This window comes from Humulus lupulus, chromosome 9 (genome assembly GCF_963169125.1).
Source record: "Humulus lupulus chromosome 9, drHumLupu1.1, whole genome shotgun sequence".
Lineage (NCBI taxonomy): Eukaryota > Viridiplantae > Streptophyta > Magnoliopsida > Rosales > Cannabaceae > Humulus > Humulus lupulus.
In genome coordinates, this window is record NC_084801.1 from 26,978,978 (window position 1) to 27,000,862 (window position 21,885).

A 21,885-nucleotide genomic window follows, 5' to 3' on the forward strand; every position below is an offset into this window, starting at 1 on the left:
GATTATGGCCAAATGACTTGTTTAGCGAGTTTAGCACTATTTAAAATACACAGTGTAACATTCCCTGAGTAGTAGGGCGTTACAGTTTTAAGCTCGAGAACCCAAACTTAAGGGAACGGGATAGATTCTACTACCAAGTTTAGTAGAATTCGAGGTCGCGGAGGCTAGAATATTATTCTGAAGTTTTTAATTGGTTTAGGGTTTGATGTAAATTCATTATTATTTCATTGTGACTAGGTTTTACCGCTAATGCTCAGGTTTAGGGGATCATTCTCGAAATCGCACTATACGGTCAACTCGGGACTCAGGTAGGAAAATTAACTATGCATGTAGAGCTATATTGTGCTTAGTGTTATGTGTATTGTTTGTGAATATTACGTCATACATATGTTTGTGGTGGATCGGCAAAGGCCGAGAGAAGCAAAGACCAGTATCAGCAGAGGTCGGGAACGACAAAGGCCGAGAGTTGCAAAGGTCGGAATTGGCATTAAGCATGTTGAATGCAGGCTGCCAAAGCGAGACCCTCAAATGGTGCTATAGGCACGCTCGGTTAAGACCGTGGAATTGGTGCCCGGTAACGCACCTTGATCTGCGTAGACCACTGTTGTGATGTAGATTGTCTGTTATGTTTGACTAGTTATGAATTTGTTGAAATAAGTTATTATATGTTATGTTGTGAAGTTTTCTTTCTCGCCCTTGGCTCACGGGTGCTATATGGTGTTGGTAAGGGCAAGGAAAAGATCGATCAACCATGAGTTGTAGGGCATGGAGCGGTGCGTACATGTTTGGACTACCTAGCCGCCACGACAGAGGTAGTTTTTAGGAACGTATTATAAATGATCAATTTTGTCACCTAGGTCAACTGTATAAAGACTTTTAAGTTGTAAATATGTTTTCAAACAATATTTTGGGATCCCAATGTAACGCTTTTATGATTTAAATGAATGTCCAACATTTTATATTTAAACTTCATTAAACGAGTCTTTACCCTAATTTGATCACACTTTTTGGTCTAAAACCTCGGTTAGCGAGAAAATGGAACATTAAAAAATCACATGGTCACAACTCTTGTGTAGTAGGGTGTTATAGTATTGTCTTAGTCAATCTGTCCTGATCAAGTTACATTCAGTTCAAGTATGGCATCTAACTCGAGATAGTTCAATGATGCACATGGAAGAATCCCTACGGACTCGGATGCTTGATATGCGCAATAAATGCACACAATCATTATCCACATTTATTGACTTATGTATGTTACCATTTATAGCACGGTTACCAAATATTGTCCATCACAATTCCCTATAAATATAAGTGGAATGGACATTAAAAGGGACAGACATCTTTGATGCAAAAGATCTGTTTAAATTGTCATAAACAATTTCTTTAAGATATCCAAAGCAAGAATAAGAGTGACTCATGGACTAGGTGGATTTTAACCATTGAGCCATGTAAAAGTTTCGTGAGTTTATATTTATGGTATATTATCAAGCTTAATCTCTCAAATCAGATTTCTCAATCCCCTATTCCCGAAAATTTGCGTCAACAAATTGGTGCTTTCATTGAGAGTAGATTAAGTTTGAAATTCTCCAGAAACTATTCGACACAACAATCAATATGGTGGTTACTCATTCCATCCGCGACAATGAATCAAAGAGACATGGTGATCATGGAGATTATCGTATGGCCGACCCAACTTGAGAGGGCACATCTGGGCAACGCCATCTTGCAAAGTAGCATACACACCAAGACGATACTGGAAATTCAGCTTCGCGCCCACCGAACCCAATTCCTGGGTATTTGACTGCCAATGAAATGGAAAATGCCCAACTAAGAAGCCACCTTTCCCAAGCAACAAGAAAATAAACAAGCTCATGGCTCGACTACCTCCTCCTATAACCAACGAGAATGCCAAAAAGATGCATAGCGGGACTCACAGATCTTGGTCCCATCGAAACAATCAATCCAACGTGAGTCGTTCTATCAGAACAGCATCACCGAGCTCCATGCCTTCTGAATGAACACCTAGAAAAAATCCTCTTGTAAATAATTGCAAGGATGATCATCAAGCGGCTCACACTCATAGAAATCACCCTATTCGAACAGGGCGATCTGAAACTGCATCTAGAAGAGCGGAGGTCCTTGTGAATCCACCAACACCTCAGCCAGCTGCTCAAGTACAATGTAACAACTCCGTGTTGCCACCAACTTGAGAAATTGGAGTAAACCATGGACAAACAAATCTGGTTCGTCCCGATGGGACACGGATTTCTTCACCAATAAGGCATCCTCCCTCACCTATACGTCATCCAATGCCATCATCCCCACAAAGGAATGATTCAGGTCGCAGGAATGAAAGAAGACAGTCTATACCCGCAGAAGAGACGTATGTCTTGCGACCTCAGACGGGAGCAGTAAGTTTTGTGAATGGTAGTTATTGGATGGAGAGCCATCATGGATGAAGATCTAGGAGTATACGCAACACGCCCTCTTAGAGACATGAGAGCGACTTCAAAAATTAGTTGAGCTCTGCCCAAAGTTTGTGTTCCAATCCCCAATTGGATCTACGCGAACATCTAAATACGTAAAGACAACAATCAACCCGCTACAATGATCTGAGATGCTCAGATGATGGGAGATTCATCAATCGTGGGTGATAATGGGAACATCCTATGTAACCGAGCTTTGACTTGGAAGGATAATAACCCACATAATGCACATGATAGTAAAGGAACTAGCAACCAGTTCCCAAATAACCTTGAAATGAAGGATCCAACCCTTAAATGACAAACCTTGATCTGGGAACAAATGAAGAATTTTTTGTCTAGGAAAAACATGGATGATTACGATTATAATGACAAGCTCGATCCATTTGCATTTCACATCATAGTCGCTCTATATACCATTGGCTTCAAAATGCCAAACATGCCTTCGTACGATGGAACCACTAATCCATCGAACCATGTTAGGACCTTCAACACTTTGATGAGAGCCAAAAATGTCGATATCATCCTGTGCTATGTCTTGTTCCTAGCCACATTAACTAGACCAGAAAAATTATGGTTAAGCAAGTTTAAAAGGCACTCAATCACTTCCTAGAAACAGTTATCGACCGAGTTGAAAAAGCATTTTCAAGCTGCGAAAGAAGTTTGAATAAAGGCCAACTCCCTGGCCAAAATAAAATAGCAACTCGGTGAATCCGTGAAGGCATATCTCAATCGATTCTCTAACATAGTAGCATGAGCTACAAATGCCGACGATAGTTCCAAGCTTATGGCCATGAGGACAGGGATCACCGTGGGAGGTGAACTATGGAAGGAACTCCAAAGGAAATGTGTGAAGATTACTAACGAGTTCTTCACTCAAGCTTAAGAATGGATCAATTGGGAGGAAGCAGAGTCTACAGTCACAAGAACCGTCCAAACTCCTATTCATTCGGTTGGAGTGGCGACAGATGTTGTGGCTACAGCTACACCTATGGTCCATAACAACCAAGCGGAGAACAATAATGGAAAATGGAATAGTGAGGGCGACCAGAATGGGTCTAAGAAAAATAAGCACGGGGAGAAGTACACTTCTATCTTCACCATGTATACCAACCTAACAGAAATGCGAGAACATATTTATCTAGCTAATTATGCCTGTCTTTCATGGAAAAATCCCTAGCCCATGAAGCATCAGTGGGCAAAGAGAGCTCCTGCCAAATTTTTTCATTTTCATAATGACATTGGCCATAATACTGATGATTGATGTCAATTAAAGGATTACTCGAGACACTCATCCGAGCTGGACCGTTAGCGCAATATACCCATAATCGGGTAGTTCCTAATCAACCAACAACGCAAAATCTGCAACCAGCTCAGGGAAACCAAATCAATCCACCAGCAACTCTCTCGGTTCCTGGCGACCAAATCATCCCTCCTCCTGTTTAAGGAAGAGATATAGCCCCCATTGCTGGTAGTCCTCATCCAGCAGGTACATGAAATGGAGCTAAAAAAAGAAACAGAGTGCAATATTCCCTAAACAATAGCGATATCCAGGAGCTGAAGATTCATGAGGGTGCAATATTTACTCCGGAGCAAAGTTTATCTATACAACGGCAATTTGACAAACAACCAATTATTTTTATGGAAGAAGACACTAACCATGTTCAATTCCCTAATAATGATCCGCTAGTGATAACCATTCAGCTTGCTAATCGGAGGGTGAGAAGAATCTTGATGGATAATGGGAGCTTAGTGATTGTTCTATTCAGGTCCACTTGGAAAAGATGGGACTCTCTGTTACCGATCTTAAAGCAACCATCATGAATCTTTATGGGTTTTCATGTGAAGAAGTGGAAACAATAGGAACGATCGAGCTCGTTGTAATTGATTACACAATCGCTAACAACGCAATCTTGGGAAGATTAACGCTGGCGGCATTTAAGGCATATGCTACAGCATATGAACTGTAAGAGGGGATCATCTTGTTGCCTAGGAATGCTACAACATTTCCATGAAGGGAAATTCACAACTAGGACAGCAGACCATGGTTATATTTGAAGAAAACAAGGTGTCTCAGGCAATGGAAATTGCTATAGAGGCGTAAGAACGTAAGGTGACCGATAAAGAGGTCGCCTAACCAGATGAAATAGACCAAGGATAGGTGAAGCCTGATCTGAACTCCAAGCTCTTGAGGAGCTTGAAGAAATAATTCTCGACCCAGAGATGCCTTCGAGGGTGGTAAATATTGGGAAGAATCTAGGAGTCGAACGAAAGAAATAGTTGGCCATTTTTATGAGGAAAAATCTCGACGTCTTTGCCTGGACACACGGAGACATTGTGGGAATTAGTCCAAGCGTGATTATGCACACCCTAAACTTGGACAAAAACATGCCTGCGAAACAACAAATATGAAGGCTATTGGGGGAACAAGTGTGAAGAAGCTTTAGAAGAAGAGGTAGCTCGCCTACTACAATGCAGATTCATCAGGGAGGCAAAATATTTGACCTGGATCGTCAACCCTATTTTGGTTCCACTACTACAAAATTGTACTTAGACAACACACGTGAGACAATAGTTTCAAAGAACTATTATCTTGTGTTGAAAATATACATGACATGATAATAGCTATCGAATTGTTGTACCATGTGAATTAAAAATTATATGAGACGACAGTTCCAGTGTGACTGTCGTCGCATGTCTGCTTTTAACACGAGACAAATTTTTTTTTGAAATGTGGCGTGATGCAATAAATTTTTTTTTAATCAAGTGTAATTACATTTTTATTTTTTTAAAAAAATAATTTAATAATATAGTTAATATATCATGTAGACATATTTATATAGAAAAATGTATTAAATAATTTCTAATGCGAAATAACACTCAATTAATTATTTTTTTAATAATTTTTAATGTTTATGGTTAAATAATTTACTTACCACATATATTTAATTAAAAAAATTGATGAAAATTAATAAAAATACTTATTAATTTTTTTTTCTGCATACTGATTAAGTTATTACAATAATAATTTTAGTTTCTCTTTTGGAAATAATCAAAATTATTTTTTTTAAAAATATATAATTTAATTTAAAATTTGTCAAGAATAAAAGCTTAACCACAATTCATTTAAAATTGTGGTGTGGTTTGTTAGATTCACAAAAAAAAAACACAGAAACAAAATGATTTCTAGGTTAAAAAAAAATTGTATTCCCCATATCTCTTCATATTCTAGTAGCTCCCTTCCTTCTCAAACGACGAATCCCTTTGTGAGGCGATGACAAGCCAACCCCCATTCTAGCATTCTCCCGCCGCCCAGCCTAGACGAGAAACCCCAGATGGTGTGTGATTCCTCATTCCCTTTGAGAGATGAGCCCCGACAATGTCTACCCCCCTTGCGCACGGCTCAGCCCCCAACTAGCATTCCTATCGCTAGCCATGTTTTTCGTGGGTGCTTGTTTTTTTTATTTTTGTAGCATTTTAATTTTGGCAGTTTTTGTAAGATTTTTTATTGATAGAGCATGAACAGAGTTTGGGGGAAAACTCTGAGTTTCTCTTCTCTATTCAAAGCATTTGATGTCCGAAGAATTCTCTATGCCATTTTGAATGCTTCCTCTTTCTGTAATTGAGTATTTTTTATGCAAACCAGGTGGTTGTGAAAATGCCTAATAATGATGGATGCTTGGTATTATATCTCTGTATGTAACTTTAGCTTTTATATCTTATGGATTGTTTTTTCTTTGGAACCTCTTTAATCTCTGTGATCAACCTTATAAAATGTTCCATTGATTTGATGTGATTAGATGATTATTATATGGTCTACTTAGGTAAACTTTTGGTGTTTAAAATACAAGAAGAGTAAGTGTTTAGATAAACTATATTATGGTTAAGGCAAGGATACATTTTGATATTGTAACTTTAGTTTTACAATATATTGAATTTTGTTGATTTTGTCTTCCTGGTGATATCCTCTGGATTATATTGTTAATATACATGAAATATTGAATGAATATAGTGGTTTAGATCATTGAATTTTTTTTTCTCATTTTCAGTGTATAGTACATCGTTCTCCAAAAAAAAATTCGTCTAACTGCAATTTTTTTGCACTTACAAGACTTCATAGGACGAAAGTTCAAAATATTATGTTGTCTCATGTACCATAGGGCACGAACTTTGTCTAAAATTTGTTGTTCCATGTAACAACGCTTGCCAAGAAACTGTTGCCTCATGTAACACAGGGAACGACACTTTTATTTGAATTGTTGTTTCATGCTACTGTATCAAAACTGTTGTATGAACGTTCTTACCACAGTTTAAGATTGTGGTACCACATCAATCTCTTAGTAGTCTTCCAAAGCCAAATAGAAAATGGAGGACATGTATTGACTTCTCCGACTTCAATAAGGCATTTCTAAAAGATTATCTCCCCTTGCTAACAATAGATCAACTGGCTGACGCAATAGCTGGCCATGAGCTCATGTCCTTCATGGATGCGTATTCTGGATATAACCAGATCACGATGAACCCTGTGGACCAAGATCACACCAGCTTCATGACCGTACACAATGTTTACTACTACGTAGTCATGCCATGCAAGCTAAAGAATGTTGGTGTCACGTATCAGAGGCTAGTCAACAAATTGTTCGTTGACCAGATCGGAAAAAACATGGAATTGTATGTCGATGACATGCTTGTCAAGTCAAGAACTACCAATAATCATGTCTCCGATCTAGAAGAATATTTCGGTGTACTGTTGTAGTGCTTATACCCAAACAACACTCACACAAATCACAATACAATGTCACACATTATCAATCACTAGTTCAAAGCAAAATAACACCAAATGCAAAGTTGTTTTACCTGATTGATGCACAATTTCTTAATGTACTGTAAATTTGCAACCATTCAAACTAACTTCCACCTGAAAAACGTATGAATACGGGTTGAATATAACAACTATGAATGATGGTTGGTGAGAATTGTTCTCTCTTTTCATGTCCAATAAATTTTCATCATATTCATTAATGATAGAAGTTTGTCCAACTGCAAACATTGAGGAAAATTATAAAAAGAATTCCTTCGAGAGAGGTATTTTGTAAAAATAATAAGCTGTATGAAACACTCCCAAACCTACGTTCAAAATTTATGGAAAGCTTCCTGTGGCAGATTGGTATCTCAGTAAAATGCATGGTTTTCTTATTATTATTGTTATTTGTGTCTATAAAAATTAGCATTTGAAATTTGTAAAAAACAAAGGAAATTTACAATGAACAAAATTGTTTTTATATATGTCCATGTAAGTTTAAGTATGAACAAAGACGTTGAATACCTAACTTTATGGGTACTCCAACATAAAAGGCTCAAGAAAGCTAGCCTAGATACTTAGCTCTCTAGATGAAACATTTTGACCAAAGAAAATGGATACAGAAAATTTCCAAGTCAGTGCCTAATTTATGTATAATATAATTGACTATCAGGCTATATGCTAGATGGCACTTGTGTAGAGTCTAGTCGCAATAGTCGATTGTTTCATTGGGGGTGATCAAGGTGCGAGGGACTAGTGTTACTAAGCTTTCTGGTGGAAAAGAGTGATTGCAAAGAAAGCATGGTGGGCATGACTGGCGAGAACTTGGAGCCTGAGGAAGTAATTATGACTGCTTTAGAGACTCGGGAAGAAGGCACTGGAACAGGAAACATGAATATGGAACTCGAAATGGTGGAGTCAATAGAAGACATTTCTTTGGAAGAGGTGGTTTCTAGTAAGGCACTAATTGGGAAGGTTGTGGGATGCAAAGACATGACCACAACAGTTTTGAAAAAGATCCTGATGGGAATATGGAAGACACATGAAAGGTGGAAGATCATGTTAGAATATATATTTAAATGGTATATAAAATCAATTTGTTACAATTAATTGATTTAATATATCAAAATAAATATTTTATTTATTGACAAAATATTCTAATTAATGATCAATATTATTTGTTACAAGATTTTGTTTGTTACCCGATTTCGCATATCTCAACTGATTGAGAGAATATCTCAATCTGTGGCAGAGACTCTGATGGTAGGTCTCACTCTATAAATATAGAATACTGGTCCCCAAGCTCACTACTCATTCTGACTTTCAGTAAATCCATCTAAAAAGAGTTAGTGAGAGCTTGGAAGTCCGAGTACTCGTTCTAATTCTTTTTTTTTTCTTTTGTAGATCTAAAGCTAGATCGATGTTATCAATTTTAATGTCTAGTGTAATATTTGGTATCAAAGCCTAATCTACATCTCTGCCTTGGTAATTTTATCTGCATATATATATTTATTTACTTTATATATATGCATTTATATTCATATTCATAAAAACACATATATATTTACGTAAATATATTATTTGTTTCTTCATTTTGGTCGATCATATTATATATTTTGGTGGATAATTTCCTTTGTTTTTTATCCTTATTTCATTAGAAATATATTAAGCTTTGTGTTTCTTTTGATTTTGTGTATTAAAAATAGGTTTTCTCACAATTGAACCAAGTTTCGTCTCTGTTCATACACGTTAATGATCGAAAGTTTTATTTAATATTAAAGTTCGGTTTACAGTTGTGTTTTAAAGAAATAAAACGCCATAAATCTCTATATGCATTGTTTTAGATTCAATATGGGCAAAACTCTATGAATTTGGACGTAAAAATCATTATTTTCCATCTGGGTTTTCATTCGGACCCATTTATGGCCAAAAAAAAATTTCAATTTAAAGCCCTGATTTTAGTTGTTTTTTAATCAAAATAATGACCTACATCTCTTTATCTATTCATCTCCATGTAATCTGAGCTTTGAAACAAGTATTTTGGTCGTCGGAAGGCATTTCTCCGACCGGGTTTTGAACCGGGTCCGTTCGACCCACACGTAGAAACTGAGTCCCCCCCCCGCTGCAGAAAAAATGACCTGTCATTTGATGGGTCACACGACACTAATAAGGGGAAAACGACATGTCATTTTGAAAATGGCAGTTTTAAAAAAAAAAATTGAAGAAAAATTAAAGAAAAATTCTGAAAATTACATTTTATTTATTTATTTTGTGATTTCATTATTTTCTTGATTTTAATGCTTATTTAGACAATAAATTTTATTTTTAATTCTTTTGCCAAATTAATTAAAACATATAATTTTGTTATATTATATATTTGGAAATTAATGAAAATGTGCAATTACTTGATTATTGATGTATTTGTTGCATGATATATTTCTTTTATTCATGCAATATTAAATAATTGTGTTATTTTAAGAATGTAATTACTTTTGTTTTACAATTAAGCTTGTACAATTATTTTATTAATTCACCAAATCATTAAATAATTTTATTGACTTATTTAGCATCGATTTTTCTGCCATTAAGTATATATATGGAATTATGGTATTTATTTTCATATATATAATTAATTATGCTAATTTGTATGATTATTTTGTTATTATTCATGCAAATTTATTCTTAGTATAATTATATTTAATTTTATATGTATGACTTTATGATTTTAAATACTCCATTAGTGTGCTAGATATATTTAGATAATATTCAAACATTAAGATATGTTGAATAATATTTAGCACATTAATATTCATAAAATATTCACATTAATTATTCATAAAATATTCATAAAACATTTAGGATGAATAAAATTATGAATAATTCATAAATAATTTTGTGGTTGACATAAGAACAGATGAAATTGAGACAAATGCTCAATCTAGAACGATTTTTAATGATCTTCGGACGACCACACTAGGAGCAATACTCTATGTGATTTCCTATTATGTTATAACGAAATTGTTTTTAGGTCTTCCTAGAGCCTAAAACATAATGTCTAGTGAACCATATAATTTTAAATAATTAGGGAGTAGCCATAACATCTTTAATTATATAAAATTATATATTAATTTGAAATGATCACATAATGGACATAAATTGTGATTGATTATATATATAATAATTTTACCTCACGGGGATTTTATTATATGTATATAATTAATTAGGATAATATATTAAATTAATTTTCTTAATTTACCCACAGGAGTTATGATAATTAATTTAATAGTTTTATCATAAAGTTTAATAAAGATAGAAGTCACAAACCTTACTTTATCCCAAATAATTCGTTTGAATAACCTATCATCCTATACATCCAATTTTATTAAATTAAAAATTTAGCTCACATGCAATTTTTGTTTAATAAAATTTCATCATTCAACATGTTATACATTGGTAAAACATGACTTCATTAAGCCTCAATCTTTAAAAATCTAAGTTTGTAATCCTATTCATGCAGCTTCTTCATCTTCCTCTAGTTTTGCTGAAATCCTTACCGAAATTCCTGAACTTAGGGGTGACAATTTCAAAATCTAGAAAGAACGAGTTCTTCTTCATTTAGGCTACACCGACATGGACTACGCAATAAGGAAGGACGAACCTGCTGCAATCACTGGGACTAGCACCGCTGCTGAGATTGCACTATATGAAAAATGGGAATGATCCAATCGCCTCAACATCATGTTCATTATGTCAAAGATCCCTCTGGGAATGCGTGGATCGGTGGAGCAACCTGAGAAAGTCAAAGACTTGATCAAACCGATCCCTGAGCAGTTCGACACTTCGGACAAACCACTTTACAACAACCTCATCCACCAGTTCTCATCCACAAAACTCACTGGTGTCAAAGGAGTTAGAGAACATATTTCAAAGATGAGGGACATTTGTGCTCAACTGAAGAAGCTCGATGTAGTCATTCCTGAAACCTTCATGGTCCACTATATCCTTAACAATCTTCCACCTCAATACGGGTCTTTCAAAATTTCCTACAACACACATAAGGACAAATGGAGTATCAATGAACTGATAACCATGTGTGCTCAAGAAGAAGCAAGGCTCCTGCAGGAACAAGGTGAAAGTGCTCACATGGCCACCCAAGGGAAGAAACGCAAACCATCCAAGAAGGACAAGGGGAAAAATAAAGTGCCTCCCCAAGGAGAAATAAAGAAGGATTCCATCAAGTGTTTCTTCTGCAAAAAGAAGGGACATGCGAAAAAGGAATGCGCCAAGTTCAAGAAATGGATGGATGACAAAGGTAATCCAATTTCATTCGTATGTTATGAATCTAATATGGCTAATGTTAATATTAACACATGGTGGATTGATTCTCGATCAATAATTCACATTTCAAATTCTTTGTAGGGTTTACAAAACCTAAGGAAGCCAATGGGAAGTGAGCAAAATATCTTATACGGAAACAAGATGGGCTCACATGTGGAGGCTATTTGAACATGTCATTTAGTTTTAAGTAGCAGTTTTATTTTAAAATTAGAAAAGACCTTTTATGTACCAAGTTTCTCTAGAAACTTGATTTCTGTTTCAAGACTTGTACCTTTTGGTTTTTCCTTTACATTTTCAGACAAATTTTTTAATTTATATAATAAATCTGAATGTGTTAGAAATGGTATTTTGTCTGATGGTCTTTACTACCTTAATTTACAAAACAATACCGCTTATAATATTGTGCACGTTCACGCTGGCAATAAACGATGTGTTATGAATGAGAATTCTTCTACATTATGGCACCGGAGATTGGGACATATCTCCATTGATAGAATTAGAAGGTTAATGAAAGATGGGGTACTCAATACCTTAGATTTTACTGATTTTGATACTTGTGTGGATTGCATTAACGGAAAGCATACCTCCAAGTCTAAGAAAAGTGGTGACCACAGGAGTTCTGACCTATTAGAAATCATACATACTGATATATGTAGTCTAGACATGGACTCCTATGGTCAGAAATACTTCATCCCCTTCATAGATGATTACTCACGCTACATGTGTGTCTACTTACTTCATAACAAAAGCGAAGCGTTAGATGTCTTTAAGATATTTAAAGCTGAAGTAGAGAAACAATGCAACAAGCAAATTAAGATAGTGAGATCAGATAGAGGTGGAGAATATTATGATAGATACACTAAAGATGGACAAGCACCTAGCCTTTTTGCAAAGTTTCTTCAAGAAAATGGGATTGTTTCCCAATATACCATGTCTGGTACACCCAAGCAAAATGGTGTTGCAGAAAGGAGAAACCGAACATTGATGGACATGGTGCGAAGTATGCTTAGCAGCAACTCTAAACTTCCTAAATCCTTGTGGACTAAAGCTCTAAAGACATCCGTGTACATATTAAATCGAGTTCCAACCAAGACAGTCTCAAAAACTCCTTTTGAATTATGGAAAGTTAGGAAACTGAGTTTGCAACATGTACGCATTTGGGGATGCCCATCTGAAGTTCAGGTATACAATCCACAAGAAAAGAAACTGGACCCAAGGACCATAAGTGGATACTTTATTGGATATGCTGAAAGGTCTAAAGGTTACAAGTTTTATTGTCCATCTCATAGCACTAGGATTGTGGAATCAAGGAATGCAAAATTTCTTGAAAATGTCTTGATTAGTGGGAGTGATCAATCCATGGACTTATGTTCTGAGAAAGATCCTTCAGAACCCTCCACCTCAAGAGCAAGATTGATTATGGTTGATAACACCCCTGCAGTCCAAATGGAGGTTGAACCACCACAACCAATTGTTGAAGATGCACAAGTCAATGATGAAGTTCAAATGGATCAAGTTGTTCAAGAGTTTCCTATAATTGTTGAACAACATGCTAAACCACCTGCTCCCCAAGAGCCTGCTGGTGTAGCCTTAAGAAGATCCACTGGGACAACAAAATCAGCAATACCTAGTGACTACATTGTGTATTTGCAAGAATCCAACTACAATATTGGAGCCAAAAATGATCCAGAAACGTTTTCACAAGCTATGAATAACAAAGAATCGGAACTGTGGTACAATGCCATGAATGAAGAAATGAATTCTATGAAGAGCAACAGAGTCTGGGATCTTGTTGAGTTGCCCAATGGGGCGAGGGCTATTTGGTATAAATGGGTCTTCAAAACAAAGAAAGACTCATTAGACAACATTGAGAGACACAAAGCGAGACTCGTTGCTAAGGGATTCACTCAAAAAGAAGGAATTAACTACACGGAGACCTTTTCTCCGGTATCTAAGAAAGATTCTTTCAGAGTTATCCTGGCATTAGTTGCTCATTTCAATTTAGAGTTGCAGCAGATGGATGTGAAAACTGCCTTCCTAAATGGTGACCTAGAGGAGGAGGTATACATGAAACAACCAGAAAAATTCTCCTCTAGTGATGGTGAGCATTTGGTGTGCAAGCTTAAGAAGTTCATCTATGGTTTAAAACAAGTGTCCCGCAAATGGTATTTAAAATTCCATGATGTCATCTCTTCATTTGGATTTGAAGAGAATGTCATGGATCAATGTATATACCAGAAGGTCAATGGGAGTAATATTTGTTTTCTTGTTTTATATGTGGACGATATTCTTCTTGCAACCAATGATAAGGGCATGCTACATGAGGTGAAGCAATTTCTCTCAAAGAACTTTTAGAAGAAGGATATGGGTGATGCTTCTTATGTCATTGGCATTAAGATCCATCGAGATAGATTCAAAGGTATCTTAGGTCTATCTCAAGAAACCTACATTAACAAAGTTTTAGAGAGATTTCGGATGAAATATTGTTCCCCAAGTGTAACGCCCTAAACTCCAGGGACCGTTACAGTGTGCATTTTAAACAGTGCTAAACTCGCTAATTGAGTCATTTGGCCATAATCGTGTAACTAAGTATGATTAGAGATTTAGGGTTAATTTTTTTGGTTAAGATACAATGTTTCATTAGAACGTTTACTGTATACATTGGGATCCCAAAAATATAATTTAAATGTTTATTACAAGAAAATATTTACAACAAGCCGATCTAAGCAGCAAAATAGGGTTTAACCCTAGTTCCTCTTTCAACCCTCGGCCGTGGCGGTCGAGCAGTCGCATATGTATACATCATCACCTAAGCTCTCCAACTCAAGGATGGTTCAACTTTCTTTTACCTTTACTTGAACCACATAGCACCCATGAGCCGAAGCCCAGCAAGAAAACTCAACATGCTCATGAACAATAAGATCATGTCACAAAATCATCTCTGGCATGCCTAGCAATTTATAGCCTATTCAAGCATGCAAATAAGTTCAGACAATGCTGGGGAATCTAGGATAAGAAATCCTGCCCTTCTGATTGGATGACTATCAAGTCAATCCTAATAAGATGAGTGATTCAACACCGGTGGTTCCGTTAACCATAATGAGTGACTGACAAGCAAGTCACCACGGGGTTCAACACCCATTGCCATGCGAATGATGATCATTATAAGCATACAGAGCTTATAGCCCTACAGATGAGTGAATATCACTTTGAGGTTCTGTTAAACCATAATGAGTGACTGACAAGCAAGCCACTAGGGGTTTAGTACCCAGAGCTATGTGACGAAATAGTCACCTGGGCTTTCTGGCAATGGCTCTAATAAGATGAGTGACTGACGAACAAGTCACTACGGGTGCTCGGCACCCACAGCCATGTGACGAAACCGTCACCTGGGCTTAGCACCCATAGCCATGTGACTAAACAGTCACTGGGGCTCTCTGGCCCTGACTCTAAGTGGCTAGCCTTAAGCTAGACAAGCGCTTTTAGTTTTCATCGAACTTGAGGTCGGTCCAGCATTAATGCTCATTTAAGTCATTCAATGCAGATGTTGATTAGATCTAATCTTTATCGGCCTACGTTAAACATGCTAAGACCATCCTTGACTTATTAGTCAATACCAGGTGACCAGTGCTCAGTACTACTTCTGAACTTGACAAGTGAGTCATAGCTTCACAGTTAATACTGACACCATTGCCAATTCTGACTAGTTAGTCAGTGCCATGCACAAGTAAGCAATGCTACCAAGCATATATCATATGTCAAATATCCAAATGTAGGGCATTCAGCATGCTTACTTAACAATTGCTAGCATAATTGGGATCATGCACAAACACAGAGACTCAAGTTCTGATCAATCTCATATTCAACATTCATGGCATGCCCTAATCACATGTTTCTCGTGCATCACATGCATCACATACTGGGTGCAGCTTTCTTACCTCTGGCCCAAGCGAGAAATAACAAATGAACGACCCTTGAGAACGATCGATCCTTTAATTCCTTAGCGGTCACCTAGTCATAACCAAATATGATCTCCAATTAATAAAATCAACTATAATAGGGTCTTGACCTAAACCTCACTCCCGGGGCCCCGAATTGTATCCAAACGGTGAGTAGATTCAATCCCGAACCTTAAGAATTGAAACCCCGAGCCAAAAACCCTTAAAAACACCCAAACACAGGCACTTGGAGAGGCAAGGTAGCGCTACAGCGCTATCCCCCTAGCACCCCAGTGCTACAACCAGGGGAATTTTGCCCTAGCTAGCGATGTAGCGCTACCCTTTGGGTGCTATAGCGCTAGGACCAGACAGAAATGGCCTTGGTACTTCCTCCTTCGAATCACCCATTTCCAACCTGATTCAAAAGCTTCCAAACACCATTTAAACCCCCAAATGAACCCAAATATCATCTACACATATCCTAGGCCTCACAACCCAAGTAACCCTAGCCAAAACTTCCATCAAATTCTCAACTTTCCAACTTGAAAACCAAACTGAAACTCCAAATGAAAACAGAGCAAGAACAAGAGATTCTATGGTTAAAAACTCACCTCAATCTTAGCAACCCACCCTGTTTAATGGTAGAACACAATCCTAGCTTATCAAAGCTTGGTTCCCTAGCTTGGTTCTTCAAAATCCAAAGAGAAATGGGAGAGAAATGATGTACGGTAGAAGAAAGAGGAGAATGCTCTATTTTTTTCTACAGCCTTTTAAGCTTAAATGGCTGAAACAAATCCTTTAAGGTGAAAAGACCTAAATTCCCTCAAGCCTAAATAAAAGCCTTAACTGCCACCAAAGGCAAAACCGTCATTTCCCGCCTATCTCATTAATTATAATTAACACCCTCCAATTCCTGCTATTCTATGCTAATAAATCATATCCCATTACCCTTTAATTCCCGGTAATTTTCTAAACCTCAAATCACCACGAGCCTCGAAATTAACCCCGTTATGACTAGACCGAAAACTTACATTCCATGATCGTTTCATGCCGAATGGCCTGAAAAAAATCTACATATAATGTGGTATTAATCATCCCACATGCATGAAAATACATAATCACGCCCTCAACGAGCCAAATTACCAAAATGCCCTTATAATTAAAAATGGAACTGTATGGATGCATTTATCATCATATCATAATATAATTCACATAAACATGCATATAATCATTTAATGTCATAATAAATCAATGATGGCCCTCCCGGCCTCCTAAGTCCTAAACATTATTATGGATTTCGGGGCATTACACCAAGTGTTGCTCCTATCATTAAGGGTGATAAATTGAATTTGAGCCAATGCCCAAAGAATGATTTTGAAAAGGAAGAAATGAAGAACATCCCATATGCTTCTACTCTTGGAAGCTTGATGTATGCTCAAGTGTGCACAAGACCTGACATTGCCTTTGCTGTCGGAATGCTAGGAAGATTTCAGAGTAACCCAGGGTTAGACCACTGGAAAGTTGTAAAGAAAGTTATGAGGTATCTTCAGGGTACTAAGGATTACAAACTCATGTTCAGACGAACCGGAAGCCTAGAAGTAGTTGGCTACCTCAGATTCAGACTTTGCTGGTTGTATTGATTCACGTAAATCAACCTCTTGTTACATGTTTATGTTTGTCAATGGAGTTATATCATGGAGGAGTAACAAACAAACCTTGACTGCTACTTCTACTATGGAAGTCGAGTTCGTTTCATGTTTTAATGCTACATCGCATGGTGTATGGCTAAAGAGTTTCATTTCAGGCCTTAGAGTTGTAGATTCCATATCTAGGCCATTGAGAATGTTCTGTGACAATTCAGCTGTTGTATTCATGGCCAAGAACAACAAAAGTGGTAGTTGAAGCAAGCACATCGACATCAAGTACTTAGCCGTGAGAGAATGTGTTAAAGAAAATAAAGTGGTCATTCAACACATTAGCACTGAATTGATGATTGCTGATCCTATGACGAAAGGCTTGCCACCTCATAAATTCAAGGATCATGTAGTGAACATGGGACTTGGTTCCCTTATGTAAATTTATTGTACAAACTGAAGTTATTCTCAATGAAACTCTTATTTTGATGTTTTCTCATATTTATGCGCATCTTAATTTTATTTAAGAAAATTTTATCATCATAGGACCTGAATAAACACAGGGTTTATTTGTTTAAGTACATAGCCACATAAATTACATTGTTATGTAATAAATATATTGTAATACATGAAAAATAACACTCGTCATAAAAAGAGGACATATCGCCATGATTCATGTGTTTATTTCTAACAGGGATAATCGTCGGACTTAAGTAATACATTAATTTTAATGATGACCAAGTGAGAGAATGTTAGAATATTTATTTAAATGGTATATAAAATCAATTTGTTACAATTAATTAATTTAGTATATCAAAGTTAATATTTTATTAATTGACAAAATATTCTAATTAATGGTCAACAATATATGTTACCCGATTTTGCATATCCCAACTGATTGAGAGAATATCTCAATCTGTGGCAGAGACTCTGATGATAGGTCTCACTCTATAAACATAGGGTACCAGTCCCCAAGCTCACTGCTCATTCTGACTTTCAGTAACTCCATCTAAAAAGAGTTAGTGAGAGACTCTAATTCTTTTTTTTTTCTTTTGTAGATCTAAAGCTAGATCGAGGTTATCAATTGCAATGGTTGGAGGTATACAATATTTGATCCTTTATATTTGTACATGTTCAATCCATATATTAATTCTGCCTACATGTATAAGATTGTTCATATGCATACATTTCATTTAATCTAATAGATCGCAGATGAAAGGGACTGGATGGAGGCCATGGCTGGTTAATGGAATGTTGTTGAACATCAAAGAGTGGCCAACTGAAGGGGAAATATTCATGGCAGACTTTGATTTAGCGAGGTTCTGGGTGCAAATACATGGATTACCTGCAAGGTTCTTATCTGATGAAAATGCACCGACGATAGCAAATAAAATAGGCCAGATGGTGAAAACAGATGGAAAGAGGAACGAAGAGGTAGTAAGAAGATGGTACATAAGTATTTGCATTGATGTGTGGGTAAGCCATCCTATACCTACAGGGTTCTTTTTTAAGGGAGAGGCTAGGGAAGATCAATGGATTCAGTTTAAGTATGAGAAGCTTCTGTTTCTATGTTTCAACTCTTGCAAGCTTGCTCACCAAAATAGGGCATGTCTTGCCAATACAGCATGGGTGTATCTGTCAAAGGGGAGAGAATTGAGAAGGTATGGCCCTGGATAAAGGGGGAAGTGGTCAAGGAAACTGTTTTATGATGAAGTGGAACTTCTAGGAAGAAAAAACAGACAAAGGAGTAATAAATTTGAAGGAAATCTTGTCGGTAGGAAAAAATGGCTGATAGAAACGTCATTGAAATGCCAATGCCAGAAAACTACTAATTAGGGAAGGACACAAAAGTCAGGGTGGTCTGCAGTAGGAACAGGGGACAGATAGTACTATGTCAAAACGTAGTGGGAAAGAAATCGCACTAAGTAAAGAAAGCAAGGATGCAGAGGCTGGGAAAGGGTTGCGGCAAGATGTAGGTGACACTCAAATAAAAATGTCCAGGCCTGAAGCAGAGGTAGTGGGGATAGAACGCTTACATGTCAGTATGAAGAAAGTTGATTCGTTATATTCCTCAAACAAAGGAGAGTTCGAGAAATTGAGAAATTATAGGAAATGACAAAAAATAAAGACAGCAAGAAGCTAATGTCTTCATTTTTAAAATTGTAGATAAATGACCATTTTATATTGTTGATTACTTAAATTTCCATTTTTTATAATTTATTTATTTATTTAGGACTGTATGACTTTAATATAGTGATATATATATATATATATTAGTTTTGTTTAATTAGTTTTTATTTTAAAGTTATATTAATTTTTTTATGTTTTTTATAGGTTGTTGGTATATTATTATTCAGTTAGTGTATATGTTTTTTGTGGTATGGTATATACTTTTTTTTGTGATATTTAGTTTCTATTTTATTATACATAGTGGCAGTATATAATTTTGTATTATAGTATATACATTTTAATTGTAGTATATAATTTTGTTAGCATAGTATATACATTTTTTAGTAATAATTTTGTAAGTTTTGATGGTATATTATTTTTTAACTCAGTATATATATTTTGTGGTATGGTATATCATTCAACAACCCATAAAAAACAAAAAAAAATCAAAATAACTTTAAAATAAAAATTAATTAAACAAAACTAATATATATATATACCATAATATTAAAATATTTAGAATAAAATAGTAATTTATTGAATGACATATTTGGTAGTATGTAATAATAAAGAGATGATTAGACTATTTTATTACAATATTAAAAATATAAACATTTACTTTCACACACCATTAAGAATCATTTTGCATCATCCCCAAGAAATTACCAAATATTGGGCCAACTTTCGGCCAAATGTTGGAGGTGCCTCAAGCGTGCATGTGCAAATTAAGGTGGCCCAACTCCTTCCCCAACTCAGTGGCTCTCACTTGGCCCAATAATGTTATGGACAGTTGAAGACACTTTTAAAGCTCTATGGACAAGATTATACTAACCTATATACGGCCCAACTGGCCTTAATTTCAAATCCTCTAACACTTTTTGAAATGATGATTCATGAACTGGGTAAAAAGAAGAGAAAGTCCCATATATGGTACAAACCGATACCTAGGGTAGCAAATGACCCTATTTTGAACAACCACACTGCTACACCAATGGGAGGAAAGTCGGCAACGTTCACTCTTTGCCCGAAGAATCTGTGTTCAAGGAAGGGTGCTACGAAGAGGGGGAGAGCACGAAAGGGTTAGGCTGAAAAATGCAGTGAGGATTCTTGACAAGGTCAGCCAAGTCAAACAACACTGAGAGTCGAAGGAGACCATGAAGGCCAAAGGAAAGTTTTAAACAACCACACAGTTAATTTGACTGTTGATCTTGATGCCTGTGTTGATGTTCCGATTAATTACACCTAGGATTTTGGAAAGGGAGAGGAGGCGGCCCATATTAGGCCCCCACCGTCCTCATGAGGTTCTTATCATGGAATTGTCGTGGGTCGAGAAGACCTGCAGCAAAGAGAGTTTTAAGAGCTCTCTTGGGAAAAAAATGTGGTCGATGTATTAGTTTTGGCTGAGACAAAGATTGATGAAGTAGTAATGAGGAACACGTTGGGGAGACTATGCTTTGCCAATGGTGAATTCATTCCTGTTGTTGGCAATGCTAGCGATTTCTGCCTTGTGTGGAGAGCGGGGATCAATATAATCATAGAAGATGTACTACCGATGGGTTTCAAGGAGAGAGTAGAAGATCATAATAGTGAAGAGGCTTGGAATTTATTTTTTGTTTATGGCCTCCATATGCAAGTCACAAGAGGACTTTTTGGGAAGAAATCACCACGACTATGGTGGATTCAAGTTGTTGTGGGTCCTTATAGGGGATCTCAATATAGTCATGTATGAGTGGGAGAAGATTGCAGGCATAAGAGTGACCATGGCTGACGGTAAATACCTCCTGGAGTTTATGGATGTTGTAGGTGGAATTGATATTGGTTGTGTTGGAGGGCTATTCACTTGGCACAATTCAAGAAGGGATGACGAATGAGTTAGGGAGCATCTGGATAGAGCTATTGTTGATGCTCAATGATGCCTAAAATTTCCAAAAGCAGGAGTTCAAAATCACCTAATTAGGGAATCTGACCATGCACCGCTCTGTCTACATATGAGATTAGATGAACGCTGTTGTTCCCGTTTAGGTTCCTGGAGGTGTGGACTTCTAACCCTCGGTGTAAGGATGTGGAAGACAGAGCGTGGAAAACGGAGTATGTGGGCTTCGAAGCGCCAAACTTGTGGCAAAGCTTGCGGGCACAAAGGATGCCGTAATGCTTTGGAATCGAGAGACATTTGGTTTTTGCCAACAAAAAATGACGGCACTACTAAATGAACTTACAGAGATACAAAACTAGCCTATAACTCAGGACTCTCTTCAAAGAGAGGCGAGCATCCAAATGGATGTTATGAAGATAGAATGACAAATGGAAAGGATTTGGAAAAAGAATTCACGTGAACTACGGCTCAATCATGAACAAAAATTCAAAGTTTTTTCATGCCTCAACAATAATACGACGAAGAAGAAGAAACCAATTTTTGGGCCGTAAAAACTGAACCAGGGAGATGGCTGAATGATCGAAACGAGATAGGCCAATACTTTAACAATAATTTTGGAACCATGTTTGCAAGTTAAGAACCAGATATT

At 36.6% G+C, this 21,885-nt stretch overlaps 1 long non-coding RNA gene across 1 annotated transcript; it reads left to right on the plus strand.

The window, feature by feature from the left end:
* The first annotated feature begins 18,253 nt into the window (after positions 1–18,253).
* Positions 18,254–18,859, plus strand: LOC133801786 (uncharacterized). Its single transcript, XR_009876974.1, has 2 exons — positions 18,254–18,293; positions 18,400–18,859. It is a non-coding gene; the product is annotated as an uncharacterized LOC133801786 (long non-coding RNA).
* Positions 18,860–21,885: the final 3,026 nt, after the last annotated feature.